Consider the following 22225-nt stretch of genomic DNA (forward strand, 5'->3'; position numbering starts at 1 on the left):
TTTTCTTCTAATTTGACTGTTGGAGAGATTCCCCAGCTAACAAATTCCTAGGCAGCATCCAGGAAGGATATTTCTGAGAACTGCAGAACCAAAAGAGGTATGTGAGCTAGCTAATAGTTAAGTACAAAAGTATGAATAGTGGACCATGCGGCAGTAGCACAGATCTCATCATTTGGAAGGTTCTGCTGAAAAACAGTGAAACTTGCTACTGCTGTTGTCAAATGAGCTGTTGGTTTCTTGTTTAATGATAAATTCAATGAAAGAGTGACATTAGAGACACCATGTCCTAGTTTTTCTTTGGGTAATGCAATAAATAATTGATCCGACTTTCTGAAATCCTTGGTTCTATGCAGACAGAACCTAAGTTATCTGTGAATATCAAGCAAATGTAATGTATTTTCTCCTTTGAAAACTTTGGAAAGAAAACTGGTAGGTTAATGGACTGGTTTATATCTTACTTGGATGCCACCTTTGGAATAAAGGAGGGATTTGGTTTTAGAAAAAAAACTGTCTTTATGAAAATAGAGGTAATCCAAAACTCCAGAGTCAAGTCTGAAATCCAACCTGTGACCCAGAGAGTGGCAGGACTAACAAGAAACAGAGTACATACTACATGTGTTATAAAGCAGACTATAAAATCTGGTGATAGTCTTGTAAAAGCAGACATTTTCAACTTCAGTTATCATAGTGCAGATCACTCTGTTAGATGGATCTGATGAAGCTCAAGCAAAAATATTTTCTTAAATATTGTTGTATATTGGTAGCTCATGGTGTGTTGTCATGTTTTGTTTGTTAGAAATACAAACTTTTTAACTAAGAATTAGGATCAACATGCTGCTGAGCTGGTAAATCCTCAAAGGTCTTTTAGGAATATTCAAATAAGGGATAAGCTTTGGGATTGTCTCCTTGCTTTTCCATCTCTCAGATTTTCTAGGAATTGGCTCCCCTGGACCCTCCCACCATTGTCTATCATCATCATCATTATCATCATCATCATCATCAACCCCTTTTTTTTCATTTTCTACATGGAGTCAGGTTGTTGTGCTGTCACCATCTGTCTCAATTCAATGCCACACTCCTGCCTTCTTCGACACTTATGCCTGACAGTTACAGATCTCTCACATAACCCATCCACCTTTTTGCTGGATGCCCTGTTTGCTAATGTAGTACATCACCAGTATGAACAGCAGTGGGCTCAGAGCTAAACCCTGGTGCACACCCACTTTCACTGAGAACCCCTCTGTGAGACTAAACACTGTTCGTACTTGAGTCATTGGGTCCTTGTATATAGGTTGCACTAATTCTAACAATGTTTCTGGGACTTCGAACCACAGAAGTACTGTCCAAATCAGTGTTTTTGAGACCTTGTCATATGCTTTGTGCAAGTCTAAGAATGCCCAGCTGGACACTTTCCTCATCTCTAGCTTCTTCTCAACTATCGATCTCACTGCAAGCATTGAGTAAGCTGTGCTGCATCCTGATCTGAATCCGAACTGCTCATCTCTTATCTTTCTTCTTGTCTGTCTCAAATCTTCTTCACCGGATTGTCCTCTCCTTTTCTGCATGTACCCAAACCACTGTAATCTGTTCTGTTTGATCTTTTCTGCAATTGGAGCTATTTTGGCTTCTGCTCTTATGTTCTCATTTCTTCATCTATGCCACAGTATGCATCCTACCACCCTTCCTAGGCACTTCATTTCCGTCACCTCTAGCTTCCTCAGTTGCTCTGCCTTTACTCTCCAGGTTTCTGTCCCATACAGCAGTACTGGTCACACCACTGTTTTGTACACCTTACTTTTCCACTTCTTTGGCATTCTTCTGTCATACAGTACACCTGACACTCTATGCCAGTTGGCTGTAGCCCCTCTGATTCTAGCTTTGACCTCTTCACTCAGACGTCTCTTCTCCTCAACCACACCTCCCAGATACTTGAAGTTATTAACCTATTCCACTATCTTCCCCTCTATCTCAATTCTCAACTTCTTCTGATTCCCCCAATTTGCTGCATTATCACTGTCTTATCTGTACTTAGTTTCATCCTATGTGCCTTTAGTTTGTATTCCATTCCCCAACCCTTTCCTGTAGTTCTTGATCAGAGTCTGCCTGTAATACCACACTGTTTGCATACAGTAACTTTGTTGATCTATTCCCTCCAACCTGTTTGCTAATGTAGTCCATCACCAGTATGAACAGGAGTGGGCTCAGAGCTGAACCCTGGTGTATACCCATTCTCACTGAGAACCCCTCTGTGACACCAAACATTGTTCATACTTGAGTCCACATCTCTAGCTTCTTCTCAACCATCGAGCTCACTGCAAACATTGAGTAAGTTGTGCTGCATCCTGATCTGAATCCAAACTGCTCATTTCTCATCTTACTTTCTACTACTCCGCATTTCTATTTATCAGGCACCCTCTCCTGAACTTTCATGCAATGTGACAGGAGTTTGAGACCTCTGTACTGCCCACAGTTGCAGATGTCCCCTTTGTTCCTGTACATTGGCATTAACATGCTTATTCTCTAGTCATCTGGGATATACCTTTCTCTGTACATTGCTGTGAGTATCCTTAGGAGCCATTTCCCCCCTATCTCACCCAGTATTTTTATCATATCTGATGTGACCTCATCTGAGCCTGCTGCTTTTCCTGACTTCATTTTCCTTAGTGCTATTCTTACTTCTTCTACGGTGGACTCCTCTTCTTCTCTCATCATAAGCTATGTCTGGGACAGTACAGCTTCTGTGAGGTTTCTTCATTCAGAAGCTGCTGGAAGTACTCCTTCCACCTGCCTTTAATGTCCTGTGGAGTTGTGAGTAGGTTGTTGCTGGCATCCCTTATGAAGGGTGTCTGACTATCATCTTTATCTTTCTGCCTTTGCCTTGCAACCTGATATAGTTTCTTTGTGTCACCTACTGAGTCACTTTCCAGAAGATGGTAGAGTGCCTCTGATGCCCTGTTCTTTGCTATTGCAACTCCTTTCTTAGCTTCTTTGTTAGCCAACCAGTTTTCCTTCTTAGCCTGGTCCTTCTTTTCTATCTTCCACTTTTTCCTGTACTCTTCTTTCTTTTGATGACTTCCTGGACTTCTGCATTCCACCACCAGCTTTCCTTATGTACAATATTTCCATATCTGGCTCAGCCATATATCTGTTCTGTAGTCCTCACGCATGCTGTTTTGAGTCAATGTCATTCTTCTTCAACTTCACCTACTTCCTCCTCTTCTTGTGGTGCTAAAGTCCTGAGTAATTCCTTGAACTGTTGTACTTCCTCAACTTCCAGGTCTTCAGCTTGTTGATCTTAGAGTCTTCTCTGCCCACTACTTGCAACTGACTGTGGCAACAGGTGGTTTATGCTGTCGGCTGACTGTTTCACTTGGGTTGACTTTGCAATCATTGATTCTACCTCAGTGCCCTTTCCTTACTCTGAGCAAGTCTACCTACGTTGCATGTTGGCCATCTTGTATGTGGTCCTGTGATTATCTCTATTTCTGAACCATGATTTGGCTACTATCGCCATTTGCCAGACAGAAGTGTAGAATGATCTCTCCTTTATTCCTGTTGCCCCACCCATGTGGACACAGTCCTCATATCCTGTTCTGTCTGCCCCAATATGTGCACCGAAGTCACCCATCATCAATAGCAATTTCATGTTTTCCTGTTTTATCTAGCAGATCCTGCAACTGCTGTTGAATGCACTCTCTTCCTCTCTATCACAACCCTGCTGTGGGGCATAAGCTGAGATTATCAACACTGCCCTAGCGTTACACTGGAGTCTGATTGCCACGAGTCTGTCATCAGTTCTGATGACATCCCTCACTGCCTTCTGAAGCCTCTCTCTCTCAACACAATTCCCACAACATTTTTAGCTTATCCTCCTCCTGATTAGCAGATTCTAGATCCCAAGCCAGATTGCTTTGCTGCACTGCCCTTCCATCTTGTCTCTTAGATACACAGGATGCTTAGCCTCCTCTGTACTATCATGTCATCCTCTTCTAAGCAGCTTCCTGTCAGTGACTCTACACTGAGTGCAGCAATTCTTAGTTCATATTTGGCAGACTGATCGATTTTACATCCAGCTTTTGCTCAACAGAGCCCCAGCTAACCCATGCTGGGCAAAAGGACTCTGCCAGCTAGTAGCTAATTGACTAGGGCTGCTGGACTTTATGGTAGGCACACACTGGCCAACAGGGGCATATACACCCCTCCTACCATTAGCATGGGTCCCCGGCACAGGCTGGAATAGGCTGGGTCTTCAACTCACTTATCACTGGTGACATTAGTTAACATGACCAAGTCACCTAGAACCAGCATTGTTTGTAACTGCCTTTAAATAACTGACCTGTTGAATGCAATGTATTAGAACAAGAACACTCATCCATCTACCTACTTAAATGAATAAACTACTTGAAACTTCAACAAAGCTTCTTTATTCCTCCCACAGGGAGGGTATCTGAAAGAGGGTCTCCTAGATCTGCAAAGAGATTTTATCTGTCTTTATGAAAAACTAGATATAGCAGTTTACATGAAAGGGCTTGCAATTCTGACATACTCTCTGCAGAGGTAACTGCCACCAAAAAGATCGTTTTCCATGTTACAAATTTTAAATCTACAGAAGCTGTTGGTACAAAGGGAAGCTGTGTGAGGGCTTGAAGCTTTAATGAAATACTCCATAGAGGACCCGGATCCTGATGGGGATGGGTATCGAAGAAAAAAGTCCCCTCTCAGAAAAGAAAAGCTAGAAAAGCTTTACAAACCTTTAAAGAGACTACAGGAGTCTCATATTATCCAGAGTGAAAATTAGATATGGTTATGAGCTGTATTTTGACAATAGAAAAGCTAGAATCTTTAGGAAACAATTCTAACAAAAAATCTAAAGTGGAGGAAAAAAGTGTAGAAATACGGTCTAAACCTTCTCTATACCCCTAAAGGAAAATCTTTTCCATTTACTTCGATATGCTTCCAGGTGCTAGACTTCTGTGAAGCTGTAAGGATATGTACTAAACTGTCTAAGAACCTGATGTCTCTGGCCATCATTAAATTTGGAGGAACCAAGCGGTTAAATTCAAGGCCTTTGGGTCCAGGAGAGGATGCCCGTATGGGTGGGATAAGATATCTAGGCTATGTGCTAGTATCCAGAGAGGCTGTAGGAGGAGAGGCCAAAGATCCAAGAACCAGACTTGTCTAGGCCTATACTGAGTAATGACAATTAATTTTGCCTTGTACCTTTGGGTTTTCTGAATGAATTTTGTAATTATCAGAAAAGGGGAAAAGTGTACAGGAGACCCGGGAGCCAACTATGGATCAGAGTGTTCCTCAGTGACTGACCCTAAGGTGGGATCAGGACAAAGTAGCTGCTCCCCTTGTTCAGGTGAGATGCAAAGGACAACTCATGAGGCAGAAGAATGCATCTGCTTAACCTGTTCACTAGTACAGTGGAAGTCTCTGAAATATGCAAGCAACCGGAAGACATTGTCCATTGCCACACTCTCATGGCTTCCCAACATAAAGATCAAGATCTGGTTCCTCTTTGCTTGTTGATGTACCAGACTACTGACATGTCAGTATGAATCGAAACAATAACCACTGACAGAGAGCCCTGAAATGCCTGCAATGCAAGTAAGACTGCTCTCATCTCCAGTACACTGGTGTAAAGGCTGGCCTCTAATGATGTGCAAGTACCCTGAATGGTCTTCCCTTCGTAATGCCCCCCACCCAAAAAGGGAAGCATCCGTGGTAACCACAGCTATTGGAGGTGGAAGATGGAATGGACGATCTTTTAACAATTCTGAGGATGTGATCCACCATTTGATGTGAGTTTGATTCATAGGTATTAGTCTGACTGGGGTGTTGAGAAAGTTGGGGCCACAGTACTGAAAGGGTCCACTGAAGAACTCTCATGTGAAACCTGGAGAGGTGGTCATGTGATTATATGATTACATAAGCCATAAGTGCTAGAATTTTCAGGATTAGTTTCACTGGAGGTGATAGATCAGACAACACTTGCTCAACTATTTGAGGAAAGGAAAGACTCCTGGATTGTGGTAAGGTGGCTATCTGAGTGTCCAGGTGGCATCCAATTAATTCTATCTACTGAGTTGGACTCAACTGACTCTGTCAGATTTACACAGACCTCCCGAAATTGTGAAGTAACTGGAATAAAAGTCTCTGCTGGATTAATATAGTCCTGGTCAAAGTGGTTAGGAGCCAACTGTTCAGGTATGGGAAAAAAACAGAATCCTTGCAGTCTGAGACAGATTATCACCACTGCCATGCATTTATGGTAAACACCTGGGGGACTATGTTGAATCCAAATGGCACAGCTCTGAACTGAAAATGATTAGCTCCCAGCATGAAACAGGGAAATCTCCAGGATTGCCTGTTTATGTTTTTACATGGTAGTAGGTATCTTAGAGATCTATTGAGCACATCCAATCATCCTACCTAAGTAGAGGTAAGATGGACTGAACAAGACCATCTGGAATTTTGCCTGCTTCACAACTTGGTTTAGATTACTAAGATCCAAAAAAAGAAGTTATGTACCTACTATAATGTTCCATGTTTGTTATCCTTCATCTCGCCTTCCTTCTTGCTGGTAGGGTTCAGAGCCAATCCTCGGCTCTGACTCAGCTAATTTACTATAGCTCAAGAGCTTAAACTGGCTCGAGGCTAACAGCTATCCCAACATGCCTAGCGGTAGCGAGGCTAAAACAAACTTTAGGTCCCGGGGGGGGTTCTCTTATTGAGGGCCGTAAAAGGGTTGTACCTCGTAAGAATGCTTTGCACAGCTTATGGGGCATGATATTAGAGCCCAACTCTCCCACATGAAAATTGGAGATGGCAGCCAGTTGGACCCTGATGGCAGCTGCAGCTGCCCCTCGTTCGAACGTTTCTGCCAAGAAATCAAGAATCTTACAAACAGGAGCAGTGAAGAGATCAATGTCATTTTTCTTTGCCCAAAAAGAGAACCTCTTTCATTTGCTAGCATAAATCTTTCTGGTAGTGGGTTTGTGAGAAGACACCAGGATGTGCTGTACTGCTACAGAAATGTTGGGGAGCCTGGCTAAGACTGGAAGTAGAGAAACCAAGCTGTCAGCTTGAGAGTTTGGAGGGAGGGGTGGAGCACGCCCAACTGATGCATCAGGAGGTCCGGAACTGGGTCCAGGATCCAAGGCTCCACTTGTAGATGATGGCAGAGAAACGAGAAATATATCTGACGAGGCCAGTATGGAACAATGAGGATGAGCTTGCAACCCAGTGACTTTGCTTTCTGAAGGACCTTAGGGATCAGAGGAAAAGATGGAAAGGCATAAAGTAGTCCCAGAGGCCAATCGTGAACAAGTGCATCCCTGGGTGACTGTCCCAGTGGGGGGACTAAGGCAAAATAGCTGCTGCATTTGTTGCTGAGGGGAGTGGCAAAAAGATTGCAGCATGGCTGGCCCACAACTTCTTGCTTCAGGAACCACTCGTGAGGCATGAGGATAGCCCTGCTGAGCCTGTCCTCTATTATGTTGGATTTCCTGGGAATGTGCATCGCAATCAGAAAACGTTGGGAAGACATCGTCCATTGCCATACTCGAAGGGCCTCCCGACACAAGGGGTAAGATCTGGTCCCGCCTTGTTTGTTGATGTACCATACCACTGACATATTGTCTGTCTGAATTGCAATAGTTCCGGTAGGTAGAGAGTCCTGAAGTGCTTGCAATGCCAGAAGCACCACTCTCATCTCTAGAACACTGATGTGCAAGTGGTACTCATGTGGTTGCCACATTCCTTGGACAGTCTGTCTCAGATAATGCCCCCCCCACCCTATCTGGGAGGTATCTGTGGTCACTGTGGCTACTGGATGGGGGTCTAGAAAGGGTCTGCCCAGAGTCACCTGGGGGGAGACAAGCCACCATACTAAGTCTTTTTTGCAAGATTCCGTGATCGAGATCATATGTGATATTGTTAAATCATGGAACGACCATTGAGCAGAAAGAAGCCACTGTAAAATTCTCATGTGGAAGCGAGCCATAGGGACTAGAGTAATTGCTGCAGCCACTGAGCCCAGGACTTTCAATACCTCTCTTGCCTGAACTCTCTTCTTTTTCAAGAGGAATGAAACTTGCTGACGAATTGTTGAAAACCTGTCTTGAGGCAACTTTGCTATCATGGCTCTTGTATCTAAGTCTGCCCCTATGAAGGTAATACACTGACAAGGCAACAAGGCAGACTTTTCATAGTTTATGGTGATGTCTAGCTGGGAATAGGTTTGAACTGTGCAATCCCGTGCTTTGATCAGTTGATGCTCGGTGAGGATCCAGTCGTCTAGATACGGAAACACCTGGGATCCTAGATGTCTCAGGTGAGCCGTGACCACTGTCATACACTTGGTGAACACCCTGGGGGCTGTGGTGAAACCAAAGGGCAGAGCTCTGAACTGATAATGACTGGCTCCCAGCTGGAAGCATAGGAATCTCCTGGATCGCCTGTCCATTTTTATGTGGTAGTACGCATCCTGGAGATCGATGGAGGACATCCAATTATCCAGACCCAAAAAGGGGAGAATGGACTGCAGTGTTACCATCCAGAACTTCCCTTTTTTAATGATTTGTTTAGCTTGCTGAGATCCAAGATGGGTTTCCAGTCCCCTGTCTTTTTTGGAACTAAAAAGAACCTTGAGTAAGTTCCGGATTCCATTTGGACTGCAGGGACTTCTTGGGTGGCTCTTTTTTCTAGCAACCTTTGAACCTTTGGGGTTGCTTGATCCCAAAGACTGGGTGGAACGTCTGGGACTGAACATTTTGTTCTTGAGGAGGGTAACTGGGAAAAGGGAATTTTGCAACTCCCGGATATTATTGACAGTATCCCTGCATCTTTTGTAATAGCTTGCCAGGCTGTTGGGTACAATGATACTCTGCCCCCGACTGCCTCCAGAGGCGAACAGTCGGGCCTCCCTTCAGGAGTGCTGAAAGGGCCTAGCAGAGAACGTATCTCTGTCACCCTGCTGCTATGGCACCTCCCTGCTGCAAGGCCAGGGTCTTCCGTTATTGTTTCCCCCCTCTGCCCCTAGGGGAAAATTCTCCACGTGTGTCAGACAGAACTGCATTTTCCCACTCTTTTGACCTTTAGGGTAGGGTCTGGATGGAGTGGAAAAATGGACTCCCATGGCAGTGAGAGTCTTGCCATCCTTTTCACACCTAGTGAGAGTCTCTTTTACCTGAGGCCCACACAAGGAAGAGCCATCAAAAGGGGTATTGGTAAAGGAGGACTTGAAGGGCTCTGCAAATTGACAAAGGCGCATCCAGGAGTGTCTCCACAAAGCAACTCCAGTACCTGCTGCCCTACTCGCTCCATCTGTCACATAATAAATTAGCCTCATGGAGGAGTCAACCACTGAAGTCAAGGTCACAAGCTGAGAAGCCACCCTGTTCGCAACTCCTTCAGCTGTAAGATCCTGCAGGGTACCTCCCAACTCTTTTAGGAAATCCCTCTGAAGTCGTCTGAAGTGTGACAAATAATTCAGTGTAAAGGTCGCTGAAGAGAACATATGCTTCCCATACCTGTCCATCGTATGGGACTCCTTGTTCAGTGGATGGACAGATGAAGAAGTTTCCGCAAGTTCCTTCTTAGCGGCTGCTGCTGCCACCACCATAGCATCAACAGGAACCTCTTTGGAATGAAAGGACTTGTCTTTGAGGGCAGTTATAAATTCATTTGGTCTTCTCTGAACTGGTTCCGTGGTCTCTGGAGTGCTCCATGCCTTCTGACTCACTACAGACAAAAGTGGGTCAAAGGGCGGAGACACCCAACAGGTGGAGGGTCGGGAACCAAATGCATCCAGGTAGACAGACTCATCCTCAGAAGGGGCTAGGGACTTCCAGCCACCCCTCTGTCTAAGGATTTCCAAGATGTCCAAAAAACAGACATCCTCAGAGGGGGACCGTGAGGACCCTTCCGATTAATCCAAGTCTGTTTCTGAAGTGATGGACTCAGGGGAGTCCAGATGCTTCCTCTTAAATTTTTTCCTTCTGAGGGACCTCCTCCGAATGTTCGGGGCAGGTTTCGAAAGAAGTGGGGTCACCCAATGGGGTGTCCTGGGGCATAGGTTTCCTATGCTTGGAGGGAGGAGGATAGTCAACAGCAGGCACAGGCACTGAGGGAGAAGGAGCCAATGGAGCTGAGGGTGAAGCGGTCTCAGGGGGCAGCACATTCCTCATCAACTCGAAGGCTCCACTGTCCCGAGCCGAAGGAGCCTCCAGCTCCGAAGAGCCCAAAGATCTCCTGAGAACCTAGAGTGATGGCTGAAAAGGCTGATGTGGGAGCCAAGCTCACCTGCACCAAAGCTCTGAGAGGGAGAGCAGGGCCAGACAAGGGTCCAATGCCACTTCCCCCTTCGGAGCCAACGAGAGAGCTTTGGTGCCTATATCCCTCAATGGACTGAGACATCGAGGAGATCGGAGTGGGAGTGGGAACCGATAAAGTAGAAGCAACCGGATCCGACAGTTCCACCACCACGACATCTATGCACTCTGGCTCCAAGCTCAAGAGAGTCTGAGGAGGAACCGATAGAGAAGCTGGATGGGCCGAAAAAGCCAATTCCTTAAGGGCTGCGCTCGATAGCAATTTGGCAAGTGCCTGTGACTTGAGGAGCCTATTAACCACTCTCTCCACATCATGATCCGAAAGCCTGGAGGACCGAGAGGAATGAGAAGAGGACCGGTAACTGTCTGCCACAGACTGCAACAAAGGAGACTGTGGAGCAGACTGCACTGGCTCCAAAGAGGGAGACCTAGTTCTTTTATGGGCCCGGACTGTCTTCGAACACACTGATGGAGCCACCGGAGACATAGCTTTGTCAGAGCCGACACTGGGAACTGACAGAGCCGAAGATTTTACAGCAGATTTGGGTTGCTCCAAAATCGGAATCATTGAGGATGGTCTGGGAGATTTGTCAGACTGTTTTGCTGGCTGAGGAATCACAGACAAAGGGTCCTGAGGGTTCTTAAAAAGGCCACGCAGAATCAGTTTATTTTTTCTCTCCTGCAGGACTCTAGCACTAAAAGCATAACAGATAAAGCATGAGTCCTGCAGGTGAACAGCCCCTAAACAGTATACACAACTCGTGTGCCCATCCATAAGGGACATTTTTTGGCAACACGAGAGTCGCATTTTTTAAAGCCCTGAGGGTTTTGACTCTTTAGACATGCTGGATAACTAGGAAGACACAAACAGCAAAAATAAGGCTATAATGGCTAACAATACACAACAACAAAACAAGCAAGGAAAACTTTTTTTTTTTTTTTTGTTAGGAAAGGAAGAAGAAGAAAGGGAGAGTCTCTAAGTACAATGGTGACTCCCCCAATAGGGAGCTTCTAGCTTAAATGGCTACTCCAACAAACAGTGGGGAAAGAAGAAAGGAACCCTCTAAGTTAAATGGGCTCAAAGGGAAAGCAAGGACTAAGAAAATGACAGCCAAGAAGAAACCAAAAAACAACAGCAGAGGAAGGTCAGAAGGTTCTTAGTCAAGTGAGGATTAAGCTAGACACCAAAACGTTTAATTAAACTAGTAAAATCCTGGTAAGGATGACAGCAAAATACAAAAAAACTCTAAATACTTAGCCTGAGCCAGTAGTCACAATCTCGACACTGCAAGCGGCAAACGAGATCTGGGTAGCTACAGCTAGGCATGTTGAGATAGGGGTTAGCCTCAAGCCAGTATAAGCTCTTGAACTATAGCAGAGGCAGAGCCAAGGACTGGCTCCAAACCCTACCAGCAAGAATGAAGGCAAGATGGGGACAACATAACATTATATCTTAGGTCCCCTGTCTTTTTTAGAACTAAAAAGAACCTGAATAGATTCTGGATCCTATCTGGTCTGGTGGGACCTGACAGATGTCCCATTTTTCCAACAGCTTTTTGGCTTCTGCTTTTGCGAATTCCATTTGTTGTGGTGGCACTAAAGAAATCCTTGTTTTTACTTGAGGAGGGGAGAGGAATGGAATGGTGTATCCTCTAGTGATTATCCTCAACACCAATAAATTTGAGGTGATGCTTGCCCCCCCCCCCCCCACCTACCCAGGCTTGAGGGTGTAGGAATGAGAAGTTATGTACTTGCCATAACGTTCCATGTTAGTTGTCTTCTTCTCGCCTTCTTTCTTGCTGGATGGGTTCGGAGCCGAACCTCAGCTCCGACTCAGCCTAATACTAAAGCTCGAGAGCTATTTTTACCGGCTCGAGGCTATGCTATGTCCCATAATGCTAGGCGTCTTATACCCAGAACTCGTTTGATAGCTAGCAAAAAAAAGGGGCAAGGGAGCTAGCTGGGGAAATAACTGAGGTGGCAATAATTCTCACAAGGTACTCTAGATCTTCCCAGGCTAGGGGGATGGAGGGTGGGATGCAAGAAAGAAGGCGAGAAGAAGACAACTAACATGGAACGTTATGGTAAGTACATAACTTCTCAGTGTTAAGTTATTAAGCTCGCCTTCATTCTTGCTGGATGGGACAGCGTCCCTAGCACCTAAATCCTTGGTGGCTCAATGGAACAAACTCTTGAGTACAGTGGAACCAAAATCAGCCCGACTTCTGGAGGCCATATTGAGCTTGTAATGAGAAATGAAGGTATGAAGAGAGGCCCAAGTGGCCGCTGCGCAAATGGACTCCATCGGCAATCTTGCCTGAAAGGCTATTGAAGAAGCTAAAGCTCTGGTTGAATGGGCTCTAGGCTTAGTAGGAAGTTCCCTGTTCCTCAACTGATAGACCAACATGATAAGATAGGACAACCACCTGGACAAAGTTACCTTAGAGACTGGTTGGCCTTGCTTCCCTTCCGCATAAGACAGGAAGAGCTGGTTTGATTCTCTCATCTGCTTAGTTCTATCCAGGTAGAAGTGTAATTGACGGTGAACGTCCAAACAATGTAACTTTCGTTCAGCTCTATTGGTGTAATTTGGGAAGAAGACTGGAAGATCTATGGTCTGATTCAGATTTTTCTCTGAGATTATTTTGGGTAAAAAGGACGGATTAGTCCTAAGTGACACTCTGTCTTTGTGAAAAACAAGATAAGGAGGGTGAACGCAAAGGGCTTGAAGTTCCGAGACCCTTCTTGCTGAGGTGATGGCTACTAAGAAGAGTGTTTTCCACAAGAGCAACTTCAATGAACAAGAAGCCGCCGGCTCAAAGGGAGGAAGAATTAAAGAAGACAGTACCAAATTTAAGTCCCACGGTGGGGGAGGGCCCTTAACCGGGGGCCTAAGTAAAAGGGTTCCTTTTAAAAAGGCTTTGCAAAGTTTGTGGGACATGATGCTGGTCTCTGACAAGCCAACGTGGAAATTTGCAATAGGTTCATAGGTTCATAGGTTCATACTAGGCTATCTGCCCTGGGGCAATTATAAGCCTAGCCCGATTCTGTATGGCTTACGCCACCCCTTGATTTGAGTATACTGTGCCCTTTTTTAAGGTTTAGTTTACTGTGCCTCTGTCTAATAGTGACACGGGAGTAATCCCTGGGACAAACCTACGATCCCCCATCCACTTATCGAGATTCTTCTTGAAGAGATTCAGTGAGGTGCTCTGCCTCACATGAACTGGAATTCTATTCCAGAGCGAAGGGAGCCTCTGGGTTATGAACCTGTTCTATATATTTCTGTGCTGAGGTTCAAGTCCCTCGAGCATGTGGCTCTAAGGGATTTAGATTTACTGAGGTGGAGCATGTCCATTAATTCTGGATTTGACATAGCTTTGTATGTCAGGCATAGATCGCCTCGAAGTAGGCGGTATGCAACTGAGTAGAGCTGGAGTTTTTTTAACCGAGCAGTATATGGCATCTGTTTGAGACCCTTGATCCTCTTGGTGAGATACTTTTGGGGTCTTTCTAATTGCTGCAGGTGTCGGGTAAGGTATTGTATTCTATGATGGGCCTGATGAGGGATGAATAAAGGGGCACGATTACCTCTCTTGATCTAGATGTGAAACCCTTCGTGATGAGGTGGGCTATGTAGAAGGTCTTTCTAACCACTTTGGCAATGTGGTTTTCAAAGGAGAGATTGCTATCAACTTGGGTCCCCAGGTCCCTAATAACTTTCTCTGTACTTAATGGGTTTCCGCCTATGTGGTAATTTGTGGGCACATTGTTTTTGCCAAAGGGTATGACTATACATTTTTTGGCATTTAGCTTTAAACCATGGCGCTGGCACCAGTTATCTGTCTCTGTGAGACCTTTTTGAAGGATGTTTGTGTCAGCTGGAGAGTTGATTATTGCGCCCAGTTTGCAGTCGTCTGCGAACTTGGTGAGCCATAGTCCTCCCACATTTGCCTGTACCTCGGAAATGTATATACCAAACAAGAGTGGTCCCAGGACAGAACCCTGTGGGGTGCCACTTGTGACCGGTTTTGAGTCTGACATGGCTCCAGCAACTCTCACTCTGTGGGTTCTGTCTTTGAGCCAGTTTGCGACCCATCTTGTGACATAGGGGTTTATATTTAAGCTGGATAGCTTATCTATGATGCCCGAGTGGGGTATTGTGTCAAATGCCTTTGCAAGGTCCAGATAGGCTGTGTGGACTACCTTCCCAGAGTTCAACTGGCAGCTATAGATGAAGGAAGGTTCACAGCTATCTGGACCTTGCAAGGTCCAGATAGGCTGTGTGGACTACCTTCCCTTCATCTATAGCTGCCAGTTGAACTCTGATGGTAGCTGAGGAGGAGCCCAATCGAAAGAGTTCTGCTAGAAACTCTAGAACTGTCTGGACAGGAGCCGTAAAGGGATCCATGTGTTTTTCCCCTGCCCAGACAGAGAAATGCTTCCATTTGCTGGCATAAGTCTTTCTGGTAGTAGACTTGTGAGAAGCGAGGATGATATCGCAAACTGGTTGAGAGATAAGGGGAAGCCTGGCTAGGGTTGGAAGTGGAGTAACCAAGCTGTGAGGTTGAGAGATCGAAGGGACTGATGCAGCCCGCCCGATTGATGGGTCAGAAGATCTGGCACTGGGTCCAGATGCCAGGGCTGCTCCAGTAGATGGCGTTGCAGGAACGGAAACCAAATTTGTCGAGGCCAGTAAGGGGCAATGAGGATCATCCTGGCTCTCAAGGCAGTTGCTTTTTGGATTAATTGAGTAATCAAGGGAAAGGGGGGAATGCATGCAGAAGACCCTGGGGCCAATCATGAACTAGAGCGTCTCTGGGGGTAGACTTGGGAGAGGGAAGAGGGTGAAGAAGTCTAGGCACTTGCTGTTTAGAGGTGTTGCAAAAAGGTCGCAGCAAGGCTGACGCCACCTTCTGAAAATTCTTTCCACTACTGTCTGGTTGAGAGACCACTCGTGAGGCATGAGAATGGCTCTGCTCAGTCTGTCCGCTATGATGTTGGAATTCCCGGGAATATGCGTTGCTACCAGAAACCATTGAGAAGAGATCGCCCATTGCCAAAGTCTGAGTGCTTCTCGACATAGGGGGTAGGATCTGGTTCCGCCCTGCTTGTTGATGTACCACACTACAGACATATTGTCTGTTTGAACTGCAATAGTCCCGGTGGGTAGAGAGTCCTGAAGAGCCTGCAACGCTAAAAGTACCGCTCTCATTTCCAAAACATTTATGTGCAAGTGGCATTCGAAGGGTTGCCATGTGCCCTGGACTGTCCTGCCCCGAAAATGCCCCCCCCCCACCCGATCAGAGAGGCATCCGTTGTCACAGTGGCAACAGGAGGAGGAAGGACCATAGGTCTGCCCTGGAGTACCTGAGGGGAGACCGTCCACCAAGAAGGGTGTCTTTTGCATGACTGAGTGATTAGAATGGTATGTGACATGGGGAGCTGCTGAAAGGACCACTGGGAAAATAGCATCCACTGCAGGATCCGCATATGAAAACGCGCTAGGGGGAGTAAAGTGATTGCTGCTGCCATGAGACCAAGTGTTTTAAGTACAAATCTGGCTTGGACTCTGCTCTCCTGTAATAGGATCTGAACATGGTTGCAAATGTCTGAAACTCTTTGTGTGGGTAGTTTTGCTGAGAGCTCCACTGCATTTAAAATGGCACCTATGAAGGTAATAGACTGACAAGGCGACAATGCAGACTTTTCAAAATTTATAGAGATACCTAGCGCGTTGCACATTTGTACAGCGTAATCTCTGGATTGGAGTAGTTGATGCCTGGTGGTGGCAGTAAGGAGCCAGTTGTCTAAATATGGAAACACCTGGAATCCTTGTCATCTCAGGAGAGCCGCAACCACTGCCATGCATTTGGTAAACACCCTGGGGGCTGTGGTGAGGCCAAAGGGCAGGGCTCTGAATTGGTAGTGACCGGCTCCCAGCCGGAAGCGGAGAAACCTTCTGGAGCGCCTGTTCATCTTGATATGATAGTACGCATCCTGAAGGTCTATAGAGCACATCCAATTGTCCTGACCCAGAAAGGGTAGAATGGACTGTAGCGTGACCATCCGGAACCTCGTTCTTTGAACCGACTTGTTCAGCCTGCTGAGATCCAAAATAGGTCTCAAGTCCCCTGTCTTTTTTGGTACCAAAAAGAACTTGGAGTAGATACCGGATCCTTGTTGGTCTGCTGGGACTGGCTGGATGGCCCTTTTTCTTAGCAGCTTTGAAATTTCTAGTGCTGCTAGATCCCTCAGACCAGGTGGAACATCTGGAAGGGGCCCTTTTGGCTGTTGTGGGGTGTGAATAATGGGAATTCTGTAACCCTCGGATATGATTGACCATACCCATTTGTCTTGCGTGAGGGAATGCCAGGCTTCTGGGTACAGTGATAGTCTTCCCCCGACTGCCTCCGAAGGCAGACAGTCGGGCAGCTCCTCAGGGGTGCTGGAAGGGTTTGTCAGAGAAAGATTCTCTGCTACTCTGATTCTGTGGACCCCCCCTGCCCCTCGGGCGGCGTCTATTATTGTTCCCTCCTCTGCCTCTGGAGGGAAGCTCACCACGTGCATCAGGCAGTACTCCCTGAGGTTTGCGGAACCATATTTTCCCACCTTTCTGACCCTTAGGGTATGTTCTAGAAGGGGTAGAAAAACGGACTCCTACGGCAGAGAGAGTCTTGCCTTCCTGCTCGCACCTGGTCAATGTATCCTTCACTTGAGGTCCAAACAAGGCAAAACCATCAAAGGGGGTGTTAGTGAAGGATGCCTTGAAGGGGTCGGCAAAGTTGCAAAGCTGCATCCAGACATGTCTCCTTAGAGCAACGCCCGTGCCTGCAGCCCTACTCACTCCATTGGCGGCATAGGAAATGAGCCGCATGGAGGAGTTTACAATAGAGTTCAGGGTCCCTAGCTGGGAGTTGATCTTTTCCTGAGACCCCGCAGCTGATGGGTCCTGTAAGGTATCACCTAGTTCTTTGAGAAGGTCTCTCTGAAGACGGGTGAAATGGCACAAATAATTCAGCGAACGCATGGCAAAGGTCGCTGAAGAAAACATCCGCTTGCCGTACCTATCCATAGTCCTAGATTCCTTATTAGGAGGATGGACAGGAACTGAAGGGTCAGCCAACTCCTTCTTAGTGGCCACTGCCACCACCATGGCATTAACGGGGACGCCCTTAGTGAGAAACTGCTTGTCCGAAGGGGCTGTAATAAATTTTGTGGGCCTCCGGGGAGTTGGTTCCATAGTATCCGGAGCCGTCCACGCCTTCCGAGCCACCACCTCCATGAGTGGGTCGAAAGGCAGGGACACCCAGAAGGTGGAAGGGCGAGAACCGAACGCATCCAGGTACACCGACTCGTCCTCGGAAGGGTTGAGGGCAGACCAGTTCCCCCTCTGTTTAAGGATCTCTAGGATGTCAGAAAATGAGACATCCTCAGAGGGGGACCTTGGGGGCCCTTCCAAATCATCCAGGTCGGTGTCAGATGTCACTGAATCTGGGGAGTCCACATGCTTCCTCTTGCATGTCCTCTTCCGAGGGGGCTCCCTCGCAGGATCAGGGGAGGCCTCAGAAGAAGAGGATACTCCCAATGGGGCGACCTGGAGCGTTGGTTCTCCATGCTTGGTTTCGGGAGGGTAGGCAGAGGCCGAAGCAGGCACCATGGAAGGAGGGGCCGATGGGGCCAACCGTGGTGCCGGTATAGGAGCCAGCACACTCCTCATGACCTCAAATGCACCCCTATCAGGCAGAGAGGAGGGTCCCAGCTCCGAAGAGATGAGAGCTCCTCCCGGCACCAAGAGGGATGGCTCCGAGGCCGATGTCGGGGCCGAGCTCACCTGCGCCGACGCTCCGAGAGGGAGAACGGGGTCGGACAAGGGTCCGATGCCACTTGCCCCCTCGGAACCGATGAGGGAGTCCCGATGCCCAGATCCCTCCAAGGACAGAGCCAATGAAGGGATCGGAGCCGACGAAGGAACCGATAAGGGTGGAATCGGTTCCAACGCCCCCACGGTACCAACCCCGATTGCCTCCGGCTCCGAGCTCGAAGGAATAGTCGGAGGAGGAACTGGAGCAGGCATTGGAGAAGCCGCTGTCTGTTGAGACGGGCTATGCAATAACTGGGCGAGCGCCTGCGACTTCAAAAGCCTACTGACTACCCTCTCGAGGTTGTGGTCCGAAAGCCTGGAAGATCTAGAGGAGTGAGACCTATGGCTCCGCTCTGACAGCAAAGGGGACTTCAGAGCCAACCTGACCGACTCCAATGAAGGAGATCAGGAGCGCTTTCAGCTTGGAGACGGCTTCGACACCAATGTCGGAGCCGACTGAGGCCTCGATGTATCGGTTCCGGCCGGAACCAATGAGGCAGAAGAAGGTCCGCTCGGCGCCAGCTCCGGACATGGAGCCGACGATTTGGCAGGCTTAGAAGGTTTTCCTGACAGAGGCTTGGTAGGAGAACCTTCGGGCTTCAATAAGCCCCTTAGGATGAGCTTATTTCTGCGCTCCTGCAGGACTCTTGGGCTAAAAGCATGACAGATGGAACAAGAGTCCTGCAGGTGCAGAGGGCCCAAACAATACACACAAGAAGTGTGACCGTCTGTCAGAGACATCTTCTGACAGCACGAGTCACACTTTTTGAATCCCGATATCTTGGTATCCTTAGACATGATACCACAGGAATGGGACAAAAAAGTCTAAACAAGTATACAAACACACACACAACACTTGAAAGACACTCTTAAAGTTACTATGATAAAACAAAAACAAAATTCCACACACACACCTACTGAAAGGAACCTGTACAAACCTACTATAAAGGAGGGGGGGGTAAGGCCTAACCACCTTAAGGGTGAAAAGAGTAGGAAAACTATTAATAAATGGAGGGAAGACTAGTCAGGAGACTACTAACACTACTAGAAAAGATCTAGGGAAAAATATCAATCAAAAACTAACTATAAATATAAAAAATTTTAAATAAGACCTGGAGCCGGTGAAAACGCAACCTTGTAGCTGAAGCGGCAAACGAGATCTGGGTATAGGACGCCTAGCATTATGGGACATAGCATAGCCTCGAGCCGGTAAAAATAGCTCTCGAGCTTTAGTATTAGGCCGGGTCGGAGCCGAGGTTCTGCTCCGAACCCATCCAGCAAGAATGAAGGCGAGATTGACAACTTAACATTAAGCATCCTTCAACTGTCTCCAGCATGCAGCAGTTAGCAAACCCTTCAGGAGCACTGAAATGATTTCTGGAGAAGTGACTGCAAAATTCTTGGTGTTGTAGACTGCCTCTGCCCCTAGGATAACATCCATTAAAATTACCCCCTTACCTACCATGCCAGGGTTTGTCCAAGGAAGAGTAGAGCCATCAAAAGGGTGTACAGGACATTCTAAAGCTTTCCACAAAGTCACACAACCACATCCATGCATGATGGCAAATATCTATGCGATTACCTGCTGCTCTAGTTGTTCCATCAGCTACAATGGAAATCAAATGCATGGAAACATTAGAAAGTGAATTTAAGTTAGATAGCTGTGAGTCCACATTTTTCTGGATATCCACTGGCAAATTACCTGATAAAGAATTGCTAAGGTCTTTGGTCAAGTCGCTCTGGAAATGAGTAATATGGTCAAGACAGTTCAGCCCTCTTAGAGAAGAAGTCGCTGAAGTGTAAGCCCATTTTCCAAACCTGTCCAAGGCCCTACATTTTTGATTAGGGAATGGACATATGTGCTCTCTTTGGAGAGCCCTTTCTTTGTGGATGCTGCTCTGACCATAGGGTTGGGAGGGTGGCCTAATGGTTAAGGTGTTTGCCTTACAAACACAAGGTACAGGGTTTGAGTCTCACAGGGGATAAATGGCTAGGCTTAAAATGGCTCGCAGGGGCAGTTAGCCTAGTACTAATCTATGAACCTATGAACCATAGCATCTATAAGAGGTCTTTTCTCCAGTGAACAGTGTCTTTTGGTGCTGCCAAAATTTTGGCAGGTTTCTTGGTAATTCATTCTGATGTATCAGTCTCCTTCCAGGCCCTCTGAGCCACCAAATCAATGATGACGTCAGGAGGGGTGAACCACCCAGGCAGCAGAACAGTCCACTTCAAAAGCCTCCGAGAGCACATTTCCTTCCACGGAAGGTCTATCAGAGGACCATTCCCACCTTTTCTGCTTCATCAATTCTAGGATTTCACCAAAGATGGTATATCTGTAGGGAGATCTAGGGAAATCATCCCCTTCATCCAAATCAGGGTTTTATGTGACAGGCTGTGGTGAGGAATCTAAGTGCTTCCATTTTCAAGTCTGTTTCTTCTGGACCTGTCATTGGGGAATCTCTGGAGATGGATCTGAGTCAGACAGAGAACTCGATGACAGTACTTCACTGAGGCTTTTGGCAGCAGACTGTCCCTGTCCTCATGAAGATATGGAGTCCAAAGCAGTATACATAGGAGGTTAAGAGAGATCTGAATATAACAGAGGCACCTCTTCTCTTAACTTGGTAAGAACCTACTAGAAAGCCTCGGAAACTGAAGTGGAAATCAGAGTCCAGGAGATCTCTCTAATTAGGTGAATAGAAAAAGCTCCCAAGGCCCCAGCCCACCCCAGCTCTGACTCTGACACTGGAACCGATCTGTTGAGAGAGGAGGCTCTGAGGGGAAGGGATGAATCTGAAAGTTTAGGAGTCAACTTATCCCCTCAGGCACTGGCCCTGATGGTTTGGATATGACTCTTGTCCCAGTCAGACAATACTGGAGTCAAGAGAGATAAAGGAATAGTCAGAGCTGAAGTGAAAAGCACTACAGAACTATCGGTGTTGATGTGGGTGCTCTAGGAATGTTTGGATCCAAGGGCTGTGGATCTGAAGATCAGATCTGCAATGGAAGAATTGGTGGAGGGGTCATTGGGGATGTTCTCGGATCGATCTGAGGAAATGGAGCAGACAGAACCCCAACTGTATCTGCTTCTGTAACAATCTTCACATCATCCTGTTGACGGCAGCTTTGGTAAGGCTCCTTGAAGAGTGAACAGACCTGGAAGAACAGGTGATCAAGGAGGATCTGTACTGTTGCTTTTCTTGGAGTATCTGACAAATGAAGCCAAGAGCTAACCAGCTTCAGGGAAAATTGGAGTGGATGAGAAGGAGAACAGATCCAGCAGGACCTCGAATCCAAAGACTTCAGTATTTTCAGTGCCAGACCCAAGGAAGCTGCTGGGTTGGGAGACTGTTTTTTGGCTTTTTTCAGCCCCTCCTCTGGAGTCTTGCTCTCCTGAGTAGACGTTTTCTGTGTTGAAAGTTCTTTTTCCTTCCCCTTAAGTTTTTCTGATGATTTTGATAAAGAAGGAGATGCACCTGTTTTAGTCAAACCTGGCTGCACTGGAAGGAGACCCTTCAACATGAACTTCAACCTCTGGCTTTGAAGGGTCTTGCAGCTGAAAACAGCAAGGCTTCTCAGTCTGTATCAAGATGCGCCACTTCCAAGCAGTAGACACAAAAGAAATCGAGATCTTGAGGGGGATTTTGTAGCCACATTTAGAACGCTTTTTTAAAAACTTTTATTAGCCATAATTCACAAAACTTCACTCAACTATCTATCACTAAGATATACTCACAACACAACAGTACACAATACACCAAGCTCTAAGAGCTACTATAGCTAGCTGTAAATAGAAAATGTTATATTCTAAAGACTAAGTATTGAAACAACTTTTGAAAACACTTTGTAATAGCTAATAAAGAAGCAATTCTCTATATACGAGTATATTTATATATAAAAACAGTCCAGCTTGATCAATATATAAACTTGCTTTTTCTTTTCTTTTTTTTTTTGTTGTATTAAATGGTGACAAAGGTCGGCAAAAAGGAAAGTGTGTAGGCTAGGCACCAACTAAAAGTTA

The 22225-nt window shown here is 46.5% G+C and overlaps 1 protein-coding gene across 1 annotated transcript in view; it reads right to left on the reverse strand.

Moving 5' to 3' along the window:
- The window catches only part of PKD2L2 (polycystin 2 like 2, transient receptor potential cation channel), an 806718-nt gene that overhangs the window by 352769 nt on the left and 431724 nt on the right, over positions 1 to 22225 (reverse strand). The window lies entirely within an intron of this gene.

The sequence above is a fragment of the Protopterus annectens genome, chromosome 4.part0, assembly GCF_019279795.1.
Source record: "Protopterus annectens isolate FY-2018-M chromosome 4.part0, PAN1.0, whole genome shotgun sequence".
In the NCBI taxonomy this organism is placed as follows: domain Eukaryota; kingdom Metazoa; phylum Chordata; order Ceratodontiformes; family Protopteridae; genus Protopterus; species Protopterus annectens.